The sequence below is a fragment of the Ascaphus truei genome, chromosome 1 (assembly GCF_040206685.1).
Source record: "Ascaphus truei isolate aAscTru1 chromosome 1, aAscTru1.hap1, whole genome shotgun sequence".
Taxonomy (NCBI): Eukaryota; Metazoa; Chordata; class Amphibia; order Anura; family Ascaphidae; genus Ascaphus; species Ascaphus truei.
The window spans coordinates 311,729,453-311,744,224 of record NC_134483.1 but is presented as its reverse complement, the minus strand read 5'-3'; the positions used below and the strand labels follow the sequence as shown (position 1 = coordinate 311,744,224).

General features: G+C 45.8%; 1 protein-coding gene across 2 annotated transcripts in view; it reads right to left on the bottom strand.

The window, feature by feature from the left end:
- The window catches only part of SH2D4A (SH2 domain containing 4A), a 127,875-nt gene extending 126,529 nt beyond the window's left edge, over positions 1-1,346 (bottom strand). For both annotated transcript variants that reach the window (XM_075605256.1, XM_075605263.1), the window contains exon 1: positions 1,224-1,346. The gene's annotated coding sequence lies outside the window, so the exon portion shown is untranslated. The remainder of the gene's footprint in view (positions 1-1,223) is intronic.
- Between the last annotated feature and the right edge of the window lie 13,426 nt (positions 1,347-14,772).

The following is a 14,772-nucleotide window of genomic DNA, read 5'->3' as shown; positions in this document are numbered from 1 at the left end:
CACCCCTTATGTGAAGTAACAGAAGTTACTTTCATATTACATGGTTTTTTTCTGTGCCTCTTGCCACTATTTTCCTCCCTGTTTTTTTGCAGCAGTAATATCCACCAGTTCCGGGTTACAGGAATCTTCATTAAATCTAAGGTGCTTGTTTAATGATGCAGTGTTTCTTATCAGCACACCAGTGCTATTCAGTAAAAGTACTCAGCTGTGTTACAGGTTCCCTATTATCTTAACTGTGTTTCTAAGGGCTAGTTGGAGTCACATATCTGGGGCAAGAATGCAACAACAAATTCCAGTGATTAGTGCCGAGTTACATTGAAGTTTTAAGACAATAACAATGGCAGACATTCTTAAAATTCCCCAATGAATGTGTTCCACATCAATACAGATGTTGCCAGCTTTATTTTATCTACAGATATCACAGAATATCACCACGTTTTTATAAGATTCAATGGCAGAGTAACAAAATATCTCACCATAACGTGCTAGTGGGAGTAATAATACTCGCTACATCTGGATTTCTCCAAAATGTTAAAAATGCTGCATAATTACACAATGAATTGTGTAATCTGAATATAAAGACAATTTGTAACAGAAAGAAAAACCTAATCCTTTAACAAGTTGAAATGAAACTCTGCTGCATATTTCAGGAGTTTAATAGGTATGTTATCTATGCCTTTAACTTACTTTATTTGTGTTATTTTTAACTGGTAAGTGGCCATTTATTATTTCCAACAATAAATATATTTCTCTTGAATCAAGACTGGTAAATGACAAGAAAAGAAATATCCCCATGGCAGGTACAAATTAAATAATGATGTCTTAAATAAGATGAATAAATTGATGGAACCCAATGTATGCTATAATTAAGCTATTAAAAAAGGGAGATCCTTCTGAAAATAAATATTCTGTCTTTAAAAATTGTTATATGTCCTAAATAGCCCCTAACACATTGATATATTCACTATAGTGCTATAGTTCATTAGCCATTGCCCATTGATGACAACCGTCACACACTACTTACACCTGAAAGTGACAAGAAATAACACGATACAGTATTAGAACTTACACAATGAGACTGAAAATGAAACTGAGTCTCCACTGTAAAATGGCAAAGGAATTGCAGGAGAGGAAAAAGTAGTAAGAGTAGCAGCAGTGACACATGTTCAACCTACAGGGAAACGTAATAAGTGAGGAAGCAAAAGGAAAAATATTAAACTTACCACAACTTCAAAACGTTGCTGCCCAAATGACTTCGCTCTTTACTGTAACAAACCAATTCCTGCTCTGAAGGAAATAAACATAAAGCTTGTCACTAGACTTTGTCTTTGTTGGGCAGGGCTAAAACCTGTTCTCTTTGCATAACTCCACCCTTAAATCATCCTGCTGCTCAAATCTTACAAATTGGTTTGCTATAGATTGGTGTTAGCCATACAGTAGGCGCCTCCCTCTGTATGCCTTCGGTACTGCATTCCTTTGGAAATGATTAGATTACAGCATAGCCATGATAAGAAAAAGCAATCATTACCTGTAAGAAATAAACACAAGTGTCCATCATTTACATTGAAAGGTCTTTTGAGAAGACCGCATATAGTCATTGTTTGTAAATACCAGCACGCATAGATTTAAAGCCACTTAAAAGTTTGATTAGTAATTTCTTCGTATCAATGTATCAATGTACTTTCTTCCTCTGTAGCTGCTTTAGTATCTGGTTTTCTACCTAGCAATTTAGGGGACAACTCAATATTGTCCAAAGCAACAGTTCTGCAATTGGTCTAAAACAGCAATTGACTTCAATTGGAGTTTTAGGCCAATAACGATCCGAACTGCAGCTTTTGACTATATTGAATTCACTCCTTAGGTAGCACTTACAGTACATAAATAAAAGCATAAATAGAGGAGCTACAGAAAGCAGCTAACATTTGCCAGATACACACATCTTAGCTAGATTCCTACATACATACTGTACAATATATACACATACAATATACACAATCACACACACCTGATGCTGGGTGCACAAAGACAAAGAAGCATAAACCACAAAAATAATAATATATACGTATCAGGGATCCAGGTGCTAGCAGATACACAGGGAACACCAACCAGTCTGTTAGTTAGATGCACAAAAAGTTGAAGTTCGCAGCACACAAAATAGAAAAAGGATTATTTAATCTTAGAAAGTCATCAGGCAATCACAAAAACTCCAGAGCAACGCATGTTTCAGACCACAAGGTCTTTTCTCAACACAGCGGGGGGTCCCTGCAGTCCCATTCAAACTGCCCTTAAGTACAGCCAGGAGGCGGGCACCCTGTTGTTCCACCTACAACAGGATGTGCCACCCTCTGCTGTCACTCAAGTGCAGTACCAAACGTGAAGGGGAAAACCCCATACCAACTACTGGCACGCCTGTCAAAACCAGGGTTTGCTGCCAGCCCATAGGGTAGAATAGTAGCCAGGTACCCCGCTACACTTGGTATGTGTGGTATGTGTGTATATGGTGTATTGTTTGTGTGTATATATGGGAGGAGAGGAAGGGGGAGGTAGGAGAGAGGGGATGGGGGGAGAGGGATGAGGGGGGATGATGGGGGGTAGAGAGTGAAAATGGGGAGAGAGAGAGTGAGGATGGGGGGAGAGAGAGGATGGGGGGAGAGAGAGGATGGGGGGGAGAGAGTGAAGATGGGGGGAGAGAGTGGAAAGCAGAAAGGGGTGGGGAGGGGTGCATGTGTCCCGGTTTTTACATTTAAAAATATGGTCAATCTGATGGTGATAATGAGGGGGAGAGAGCGGATGAGGAGGGGGGAGAGATGAGGAACAGGGCTGGGGAGGCAGGAGGGACAGGGCTGGGGAGGCAGGAGGAACAGAGCTGGGGAGGCAGGAGGAACAGGGCTGGGGAGGCAGGAGGGACAGGGCTGGGGAGGTAGGATGGACAGGGCTGGGGAGGCAGGAGGAACAGGGCTGGGGAGGCAGGAGGAACAGGGCTGGGGAGGCAGGAGGAACAGGGCTGGGGAGGCAGGAGGGACAGGGCTGGGGAGGCAGGAGGGACAGGGCTGGGGAGGCAGGAGGGACAGGGCTGGGGAGGCAGGAGGGACAGGGCTGGGGAGGCAGGAGGAACATGGCTGGGGAGGCAGGAGGAACAGGGCTGGGGAGGCAGGAGGGACAGGGCTGGGGAGGCAGGAGGGACAGGGCTGGGGAGGCAGGAGGGACAGGGCTGGGGAGGCAGGAGGGACAGGGCTGGGGAGGCAGGAGGGACAGGGCTGGGGAGGCAGGAGGGACAGGGCTGGGGAGGTAGGAGGGACAGGGCTGGGGAGGCAGGAGGGACAGGGCTGGGGAGGCAGGAGGGACAGGGCTGGGGAGGCAGGAGGGACAGGGCTGGGGAGGCAGGAGGGACAGGGCTGGGGAGGCAGGAGGGACAGGGCTGGGGAGGCAGGAGGAACAGGGCTGGGGAGGCAGGAGGGACAGGGCTGGGGAGGTAGGAGGGACAGGGCTGGGGAGGCAGGAGGGACAGGGCTGGGGAGGCAGGAGGGACAGGGCTGGGGAGGCAGGAGGGACAGGGCTGGGGAGGCAGGAACAGAACAAGCTGAATATAGGCACGGACCTTTAATTAGATTGTAAGCTCTTCGGAACAGGGACTCCTTTTCCTAAATGTTACTTTTATGTCTGGAGCACTTCTTCCCTTTATGTGTTATTTATATGATTGTCGCGTACTGTATATTACAGCTGTGAAACGGATGAGGAGGGGGGAGAGATGAGGAACAGGGCTGGGGAGGCAGGAGGGACAGGGCTGGGGAGGCAGGAGGAACAGAGCTGGGGAGGCAGGAGGAACAGGGCTGGGGAGGCAGGAGGGACAGGGCTGGGGAGGTAGGATGGACAGGGCTGGGGAGGCAGGAGGAACAGGGCTGGGGAGGCAGGAGGAACAGGGCTGGGGAGGCAGGAGGAACAGGGCTGGGGAGGCAGGAGGAACAGGGCTGGGGAGGCAGGAGGGACAGGGCTGGGGAGGCAGGAGGAACAGGGCTGGGGAGGCAGGAGGGACAGGGCTGGGGAGGCAGGAGGAACATGGCTGGGGAGGCAGGAGGAACAGAGCTGGGGAGGCAGGAGGGACAGGGCTGGGGAGGCAGGAGGGACAGGGCTGGGGAGGCAGGAGGGACAGGGCTGGGGAGGCAGGAGGGACAGGGCTGGGGAGGCAGGAGGGACAGGGCTGGGGAGGTAGGAGGGACAGGGCTGGGGAGGCAGGAGGGACAGGGCTGGGGAGGCAGGAGGGACAGGGCTGGGGAGGCAGGAGGGACAGGGCTGGGGAGGCAGGAGGGACAGGGCTGGGGAGGCAGGAGGGACAGGGCTGGGGAGGCAGGAGGAACAGGGCTGGGGAGGCAGGAGGGACAGGGCTGGGGAGGTAGGAGGGACAGGGCTGGGGAGGCAGGAGGGACAGGGCTGGGGAGGCAGGAGGGACAGGGCTGGGGAGGCAGGAGGGACAGGGCTGGGGAGGCAGGAACAGAACAAGCTGAATATAGGCACGGACCTTTAATTAGATTGTAAGCTCTTCGGAACAGGGACTCCTTTTCCTAAATGTTACTTTTATGTCTGGAGCACTTCTTCCCTTTATGTGTTATTTATATGATTGTCGCGTACTGTATATTACAGCTGTGAAACGCTATGAACATTAAAAATCAAGACATATGTTAGGTCCGGAAATAATTGGACACCGATACAAGTTCTGTTATTTCAGCTGTATACCAAAATAAATTCAAGTTACAGTTAAATAATGAATATGGGCTTAAAGTGCAGTCTATCCGCTTTAATTTGAGGGTATTCACATCCAAATTGGAGGAAGGGTTTAGAAATTACATCTCTAATATTTAGCTCCCTCTTTTTCAAGGGACCAAAAGTAATTGGACAATTGACTCAAAAGCTGTTTCATGGACAGGTGTGGGCTATTCCTTCGTTATTTCATCATCAATTAAGCAGGTAAAAGGTCTGGAGTTGATTCCAGGTGTGGCATTCGCATTTGGAAGCTGTTGCTGTGAACCCACAACATGCGGTCAAAGGAGCGCTCAATGCAAGTGAAACAAGGCATCCTTAGGCTGCAAAAAAAAAAGAAAATCCATCAGAGAGATAACAGGAACATTAGGAGTGGCCAAATCAACATTTTGGTACATTCTGAGAAAAAAAAAACAACGCACTGGTGAGCTCTGCAACACAAAAAGGCCACGGACGACAACAGTGGTGGATGATTGTAGGATCCTTTCCATGGTAAAGAAAAACCCCTTCACAACATCCAGCCAAGTGAAGAACACTCTCCAGGAGGTAGGCATATCATTATCCAAGTCTACCACAAAGAGAAGACTTCACAAGAGCAAATACTGATGCAGCGGCCGTTATTCAAACACTTCACGCGTCATGTACATCGGAATCCCGATTTGAAACCGCGGGATGAATTCCAGCCTTCCCGCACTAAGATAGCGCGGCGAGAGCAGAAAAATGAATTTTAGTGTTCTGGCTATTAAAAACATGAAATTGACACAGTAGCACAGTACTGTACACATTACAATGCATCCATTTTATTGCAAACGAAGAAACAGAATCCATGAAATTCAAACAAAACATCCGCGATAAGCGCGGGTGCCTGGGGCGATTGCTGTTCCGCATGCAGCATGAATGCGGCCAGAGAACTCAAAATCGGCGCCGTGATGTGTTCGAATAACGGTCGCTGCATCAGTACAGAGGGTTCACCACAAGGTGCAACCCATTCATAAGCCTCAAGAATTGAAAAGCCAGATTAGACTTTGCCAAACAATATCTAAAAAAGCCAGCCCAGTTCTGGAACAGCATTCTTTGGACAGATGAAACGAAGATCAACCTGTACCAGAATGACGGGAAGAAAAAAGTATAGAGAAGGCTTGGAACGGCTCATGATCCGAAGCATACCACATCATCTGTAAAACACGGTGGATGCAGTGTGATGACATTGGCATACATGTCTTACAATGTCACTAGGTCACTAGTGTTTATTGATGTGACAGAAGACAGAAGCAGCCGGATGAATGCTGAAGTGTATAGGGATATATTGTCTGCTCAGATTCCGCCAAATTCAGCGAAGTTGATTGGACGGCGCTTCACTTTACAGATGGACAATGACCCAAAACATACTGCGAAAGCAACCCAGGAGTTTAAGACAAATAAGTGGAATATTCTGCAATGGCCAAGTCAATCACCTGATCTCAACCCGATTGAGCATGCATTTCACTTGCTGAAGACAAAACTTAAGGCAGAAAGATCCACGAACAAAGACAGCTGCAGTAAAGGCCTGGCAAAGCATCACAATGGAGGAAACCCAGCGTTTGGTGATGTCCATGCGTTCCAGACTTCAAGCAGTCATTGCCTGCAAAGGATTCTCGACAAAGGGGCCTATGCAGAGAGCAGCGAATTTAAAAATTGGAGAGTTTCAGAAAAAGTAGCTTTAATGGAGAGTTTTATTCTCCATATGCAGAAATGGGCGAAATCCGCTATTTTTAGCATTACTGCATGTGGAGAATTGTAAAGGAGGAGATTCGCGCAGCTGAAAGGGAGAGAAAAAAAAATCGCGCTTTTTTTTTCTTTCCCTATAGCCGGCTTCTTGCCAACTTTAGTTGGCGGAGAAAATTGACGAAAATCGCGCCAAAAACAGCCGCTAGATGGCGAGCGCGCCTTTCTGAATTTTGCTATTTTTCAGACTGGCGAGATGTAGTTTCTCGCCAGCCGCGCGGCGAGATTTTCAATTGGAAAAAAAAAAATGGCGCTTTTTTCCAAACTTGCCATTTTCGGCTGTTTTTAGCGCGATTTTCGCCGGAAAATGGCGAGATTGTTCATAGCGCTGCTCTCTGCATGAGGCCCAAAGTATTAAAAATGAACATTTTATTTATGATTGTGTTCATTTGTCCAATTACATTTGAGCCCCTGAAATAAGGGGACTGTGTATGAAAATGGTTGCAATCCCTAAACGTTTAAAATGATATTTTTGTTCAACCCCTTGAATTAAAACTGAAAGTCTGCACTTCTATTGCATCTCTGTTTCATTTCAAATCCATTGTGATGGCGTAGAGAGCCAAAATTATGAAAATTGTGTCAGAGTCCAATTATTTCCGGACCTAACTGTATATACATATACATACATTATAAATAAGACTTAAACATGGTACAAAGTACAGGTCATCAGAACAATGAACAGGTCATGGCAGAAAAGAGTAATTAGAAACAAAACAAAGGCAAAAACTAAGAAACAGGAACAAAAAACTTTAAAGTCAGGGAAAAAACAGAAGACATTAATGAATAGAACAAAGAGGAAACAGAAGAGGAAAATATTAAAGAAGATTGGAGCAGCTGTACACCCGGTGGACAAGCAAGGAAACTGAACAGATTGAGAGCGAAGTAGATATGTCAGAGATGTCCCTGACAATGAAGCTGTATAGTTTATTTTATTTATTTATAAAATGTTTTACCAGTGTGGCACTGTTTACTACCCCCCCCCCCCCCTCTCCTTCCTGGGAGATCCACTGCTGTTACTAGTGTGTGTGGTGCAGTACCTGTTAGGCTGCTCCAGGAAATACTGAGTCATCTGCATGATGGTAGTGAAGACCAGGACAGGCTTATGGTGATCTCCGGGTTCTTTTGTTGGTACTTCAGCGCCTCCAGTTATGATGGGCTCCCGGGTTTCAGGACATCAGCTCCCACCACAACACTTCTTACCCCTCCTGCCCAGGAACAGACACCCAAGCAGAGGTATATTAAACAGGGTTTATTGTGCATCACTGCAGCTCTTCATTGCAGCAGAATGGAATCTCCGAAGTCCCAGACTTCTGAAGGGTGCAACCCCGGTAGTAGGGGGCAATGAGTCTTGATAGTCTCCAGGCCTGAGCCTGGGGTGGGCAAGCTTTCCCCTGATGGGGAAGACCGACAGCCCTTGTGCTCTGTTCTCCTCCCAGCACAAGACTGACTAAATTTGAAACTCCCACTTGGAAGTCTGGAATGGGCAGGTTCTTGGACTGTACCCATCTCGGATAGGCTTACATAGGCCATGAGTCACCACCTTACTTCCTTCACTTACAAGTGGAGCATAAGGGGGGGTCACTGGCCCATAGATTAACCTGTTACTGCCCTGAACATACTAGGGGCTTACATAACAGATACACTATTTGGGAAAGAGAGGTATTATGGGACATAACAAATAGATTGCACAGCACCTCCTGACAAGCAGCAACCAAACTTTCATTTTATTTCAATATATCTTCATGAACTTATAGACCTACATGTCTTGAAGATTTATTAAACTCAAGCCAGAAACAATAGTAGAGTAGTATAGTGACTTTAGACTAGGGGTGGGCAGCTCCAGTCCTCAGGGGCCACAGACAGGTCGGGTTTTCGGGATGTTCTTGCTTTAGCACAGGCGGCTCAATTAGTGTCTCAGTCTTCGACTGGGCCACCTGTTCTGAAGCAGGTGTGTCCCCAGTGAATGGCTTGTTGTTGGCCCTTGAGGACTTTAGCTGCCCACCCTTGCTTTAGACACTGAAAATAAGACCGACCCAATCTGTGCAACATTGATAATTAAAAATACGTATTACTCTGTTACGAATGCATGTTATGAACGTGTTTCAACTAACGTACTACTCATTCAATTTTTTCTGCGACTATTTTTATTTACTATATTTATTTACCAGAACTCCCTCCTAATGTCTCTGTACATTCTTCCTACCTACCAATTAGATTGTAAGCTCTTCGGAGCAGGGACTCCTCTTCCGAATGTTACTTTTATGTCTGAAGTACTTATTCCCATGATCTGTTATTATTTGTTATTTATATGATTGTCACGTGCATTACTACTGTGAAGTGCTATGTATATTAATGGCGCTATATGAAGACATACATACATACATAAGATGTGGGTAACCGGTGCATCAAAAAATTCAAGTCCCAATAATAAATAATAAATTCTTTTGTTAGGATCACTCCAATGTTATAGTGAGCAGCAATTAAACACCCTAATAGGGCTAAGGGACTAGTACCTAGTGCGGACAAGCACAATAAACAGTACATAGATTGTCCCATCCATAATAATATAGAGAGTAATAATATGCAAGGAAAACTCACTTTTAACTTCCAGATTTCTTCAGAGGAGCAGTGCCATCGGGTATCCTTAACAGCGTGCAATCCACCAGGCAAGGTAAGTAGAAAGTAGGTAAACAAAGGCAGTGCACTGCCTTTGTTTACCTACTTTCTACATACATACATACATACCCTGTTACACCAGGAAGTAATGCATTAAGAGTTACCTCTCGTTTCCAAGTATGTCCTGGGCAGAGAGTTAAGATGACAAATACATGGCAACAAATACAGTTACATAAGTTAACAGGCTATACATTATATACAAGACATTGCATGCACAGTTAAAGATAATATATATAAGAGGCGTATGTAACAGTTATAAACCAGATTAAAATGTGAGGCTTGGTTTTGAAAGAACTTAAACTGGTGGTGGATGTGAGAGTCTCCTGTAGGTGGTTCCAGTTGTGTGGTGCATGGTAAGAGAAGGAGAAGCTGCCGGATACTTTGTTGAGCCTTGGGACCATGAAGTCTTTTGGAGTCAATTGTATTTACAAACCAAGTAAATAATTTAATGTAGGCACAAGATAATAAAGTTAAACCTGGAGTGATGTGGCATTAGTGGGTAGACAAAAACCCTACAGTGAGGGTGGTAGGGGACAGGGAACACTGTGATAGGGAGTGAACAATAAACAAAGACAGAGGGGGAAAAAATAAAACCAATGGGGGGAGGGTAATCACGCGGACAACGTTTCGGGGAATGACCCATTCCTCAGGTCAAAAGTCTCTCGTGAGAAGAGACTTTTGACCTGTTGGTTTGGACACCGAGCTTTCATGCATTCTCCTCTGGCTGTTTACAGGACTGCCAATTTGAGCTTAAACTCTGTATAGTGATTGCTGGGTGCTGCTCTAGTGGTTGGGGAGACTAGGGACCAGGGAAGTACCTTGTGGTCCTTTAGACCTGAAGGAACAGGCTTGAGGAAGGGGTTATTCCCCGAAATGTTGCTCCCCTGATTACCCTCCCCCATTGGGTACTAATGTGCACACAGTCTTGTCAGTGTTAAAAAACAGTTTGTTTTGGGAAATCCAGTTTTCGAGTCTCAAAGTATGTGTTCAAGGTCGCGGAGGCTATGGCTGTGTGCATATAAGATTGTGTCATCTGTATACATGTGTATTGAAGCTTCCTTACAAGCTGTGGGAAGATCATTGATGAACACCGAGAAGAGTAGGGGCCCCAGAACAGAGCCTTGCAGGACTCCACAGGTGATATTCATGGGGTTGGAGTTAGAGCCCGAGATGGACACATATTGGAATCTACCTGATAGGTAGGACTGAAACTATTTAAAAGCATGCTTCCCTATTCCAGAGCACTGGAGTTTGTTGAGCAAGATAACATGATCAACAGTATCAAAAGCCTTTGCAAAATCAAGGAATATTGAACCAGTGAGTTGTCACCGGTCCATTTCACACTGGATTTCATTGCAAACTTTTAGCATTGTAGTTACGGTGGAGTGTTTGGGGCGGAAGCCAGATTGGAATTGGCTAGGGAAATTTGACTTGGTATAGTAATCGCTTAATTGGGAGTGAACACATTATTCCATGACTTTCGATAGTATTGGGAGAAGAGAGATTGGCCTGTAGTTTGAGACAGTGTTTTTGTCCCCACCTTTTAAGATTGGGACAACTCTTGCAGTTTTCCAGGTCTTAGGGATATGGCCTGCAGACAGGATAGAATGGACTATGAAGCAATTGGTTTGGCAATGGCTGGGGCCCCAAGTCTTAGGAACTTAGCTTGTAGTAAGTCAGGTCCACATTGGCTGCTTAGTTTTAATTTGAGGAGCGCTTGTGTAATCTCCTCTTCGGATACTGGTCAAAATTGTGAGTAGTGTTGGGACGGGGTGGGGCTATATAGGTACTCCCAGGATGAGATTCATGTTTGTGGTTTGGGTTGCGTTTCGGTAATAAGTTAGTGGCACACCACACAAAGTAGTCATTGAATGCATTTGCAATGTCAGTGGGGTTTGTCAGAGTAATATCCCCCTTAGTGATATTACTTGGTTGTTGATGGTTAGAAGGCTGGAATATGTTGTTGATAACCTTCCAGAAGTTAGCTGGGTTTGATGTATTCTGGTGGAGATTGACAGAGTAATATTGTACTTTTGCATGCCTTGTGCACATGTTCCGCAGGTATCAGTAGTGATCGAGATCCTTAGTAGTGCCAGTTACTTTGTAGCTTTTCCACAAGGCATCCCTGAACTGGTAGAGTGCTATAAGGTCAGTTGTAACCCATGGAAAGTGGCCCCCCCGTACCCTTATTCTGCTTTGTGGAGCATGGGTATCACAGAGTTTTAAGAACTTGGATTGGAAATAGTCGAGCGCAGTATCAGGGTCACGAATTAAATCAATTCTGTGCCAAGGGCAGTTGGTAAGGTCATCCAGAAACTGTTGTGGGTTAAGGTATCTAAATGTTCTAGTTAGAACTTTAGGGATTGATTGGGGTGGTTTAATTTTCCTTACAAAGTACACTATTGCATGGTCACTGAAAATGTCAGGAAGGATGCCAGAGGATTGGATTCTGCTGGGATTTGGGGAGAGAATCCAGTCTAGCAAGGAATGGTTGTGATATTTCAGGTTTATCCGTGTGGGTTGGGAAATGAGTTGTTATAGGTTAAGTGACTCTAGTTGTATCTGGATTTTGTGGTTTTTAGGGTCGAGCCAATTGAAGTTGAAATCCCCAAGAACTAGCAGCTCACTCTTCTCATTCAGAGAAGAAATGGAGCCAAGAAAATGGGTGATATCAGTCAGGGACTGTAGAGGGGCTTTAGGGGGGCCGTAGATGCCAGCAACCAACTTAGAAAAAGGGAGGCAGATTCTGCCAACTAGGATTTCAAAAGAGGGTGGGCATGGGGGACAATTTAACAGTATATTGACACTTGTGCTTATAGGTTTAACCATACTATAAAAGCTTGAACAATCTACAGTGCCCAGCTAAAGTGGTAAAGGTACTTGCCAACTTGCAAATGAAGCTGTCATGGCAAGTAAGGTCCCAATCCCCTAATATGGAACACACCAGAAATAAATGGCCCTTATTCTCTGGAGGTGTGAGGATTCGCCATCCTGATGGCCGGAACTCACCTTCTCAGCCTTCTACATCTGGCACTCAAGGGTTGCGGCCCCACGGTGGTTCCATTACGTGCAAGCGGGCGACACGCAATCAGCTTGCCTCTCCGGATATGTCCCCAGTCTCCGCGCCGAAGACGGACATGCGCGGTGTGTGAGTGGCACACGATCGAGTAACCACCTCTTGACATCAGTGACGCGCTAACAAAACACAAAACCCCAGCAAGCTTTTTTGGGAACCCCTAAGCCCCCACAAAATATATATATGTATATAAGTGTCAAAAAGGAATGCTATTGAGCATGGCATATGTATACAGACAGAGAAGCCCAATGCTACATCCAACATGACAAAAATACACAGTAAAATACTTATATATATATACTCTTGAAAAAGGGTCATTTAGTTTAAACTTTTGGCCAAAGCATTGTAAGCTTGCAAGCCACGACAAGGCAGACACCTGTTCGCAAATCCTAACACAACCAGATAAAATACTAATTGTGACACCACGTTAGTGGTGTATTTGTTAAAATCTGGTTGTGGTAAACAATATATAGGAAGGACCATCAGGTGTTTAAAAGTTTGCATACTTGAACACTTACGCTTGATCACCAAAAAAGATACTAACCATCTAGTGTCTCAGCATTTCACTAATTGTAGTTTGGGCAACGTGGACAATTACTCATTTTTGGGTATAGAACACGTGCCATGTCCAATCAGAGGAGGCAATAGATTAAATATCCTAAATAAAAGAGAACTATATTGGATTTTTACCCTACAAACACGCATTCCACATGGTTTAAATTCAGATTGGGATATAGGGCCCCTCCTTTTGACACATGAAAATGCTTTTCCAGTACAGTATGTCTCAATTGATACATCTTATAGCAATGTACAGGATATCATAATAAGGATAAAATGTTATTGATGCATTTTTAATAATAACTTTATGCCTAAACAGTTAGTACTATTGGTACTACAGTCTCAATTCAATTTTTGAACCCCGGTCGTATACAAATAGCACTCCAGAAGGTAAGTGTGTATTCACCTTGATAAAGGGCTATCTATAGTCCGAAACGCGTTGGTGTTTGTTTGTTTTTGATCCATTAAATCAGCTTTAATTTTCATTGTGGGAACGCATCCTTGTCGTTATTTTTTGGCTTTGCCAGCACTGGATGTAGTGCTCCGTTTTTTCCTCTCCTTTCCCTCATCAGAAACATTTTTTTGGTTCAAGATCATTTTTAAAAAGACCCCCACCGCTCCCTCCCCCAAGTGTCTCTTTCACTCTCTCCAGCCAGTGTCACACCCCCATGTCTCTCTTTCACCCCCCGCCCCTCTGCCCATGTTTCTTTCACCCCCCTCCTCTGCCCATGTCTCTCTTTCACCCCCCCCCCTCTGCCCATGTCTCTTTCACACCTCCTCTGCCCATGTCTCTTCACCCCCCCTCTGCCCATGTCTCTCTTTCACCCCATGTCTCTCTTTCACCCCCCCCCCTCTGCCCAAGTCTCTCACACACACACACACACACACACACACACACACACACACACACCATTCACACACACCATTCATTCTCTCACACACACACACACACAACCATTCACTCTCTCACACACACACACACCATTCACTCTCACACACACACACACACACACACACACACACACACCATTCACTCTCACACACACACACACACACCATTCACTCTCAAACACACACACACACACACACACACACACACACACACACACACACACCATTCACTCTCACACACACACACACACACACCATTCACTCTCACACACACACACACACACACCATTCACTCACACACCACACACAAAATTCACTCTCTCACACACACCACACACCACACACATGGGACGGGGGGGAGGAGGGAGGAAAGGCCTGTGACCAAGCAGGCGGCTTCCCACCATGAGCCAACCCGACCACGCACCACCACCACTAACCCCATTCTCCTCCCCCACGCCAATCTACCGCCCCACGCGGGCAGCCAAGGGAGCGCCGGGGACCGAGGGGGAAGGAACACCCCCGCACCACCACTGCCCCACTCCATCCCGCCCCACCACCACTGCCCCGTTCCACCCTTCCCCCCGCCAATCTCCCCCACCGCGCGGGCAGCCAAGGGAGCGCTGGGAACAGACAACCGCTCATGAGCAGCTACAAACACACACTTTTACACTAACCCGTGCAGAGAAGGCTTGACTGCTCAGCACCAAAAAAAAAAAAGGTCTTGGCAGCTCCATCGCGCATCACGCCCAATCAGCTAGAGGGATTTTTTTGTTTTATTTTTGCGAGCAGGGGATTTTTTTTTTTTTGCAGAGCAGGGTAAATTAAACTGGCCACGAGCCAATATCCACTCGCTCCTGGCGAGTGGGCGACCGGGTTTGTCGAGCACTGCTTATAGGTACTGATTCATCAGAGGCTTGGAATTGACAGTCTACATTCTGGAAGCTGGTCTGCTGATCGGTGGAACATAAACGATGACCGTGCTGTTTGTGAGCCCTGGCTTCGGCTAGGTTGCAGGTGAAATTGGGGGGACTGAGAATAGAGGAAGGCTGGTG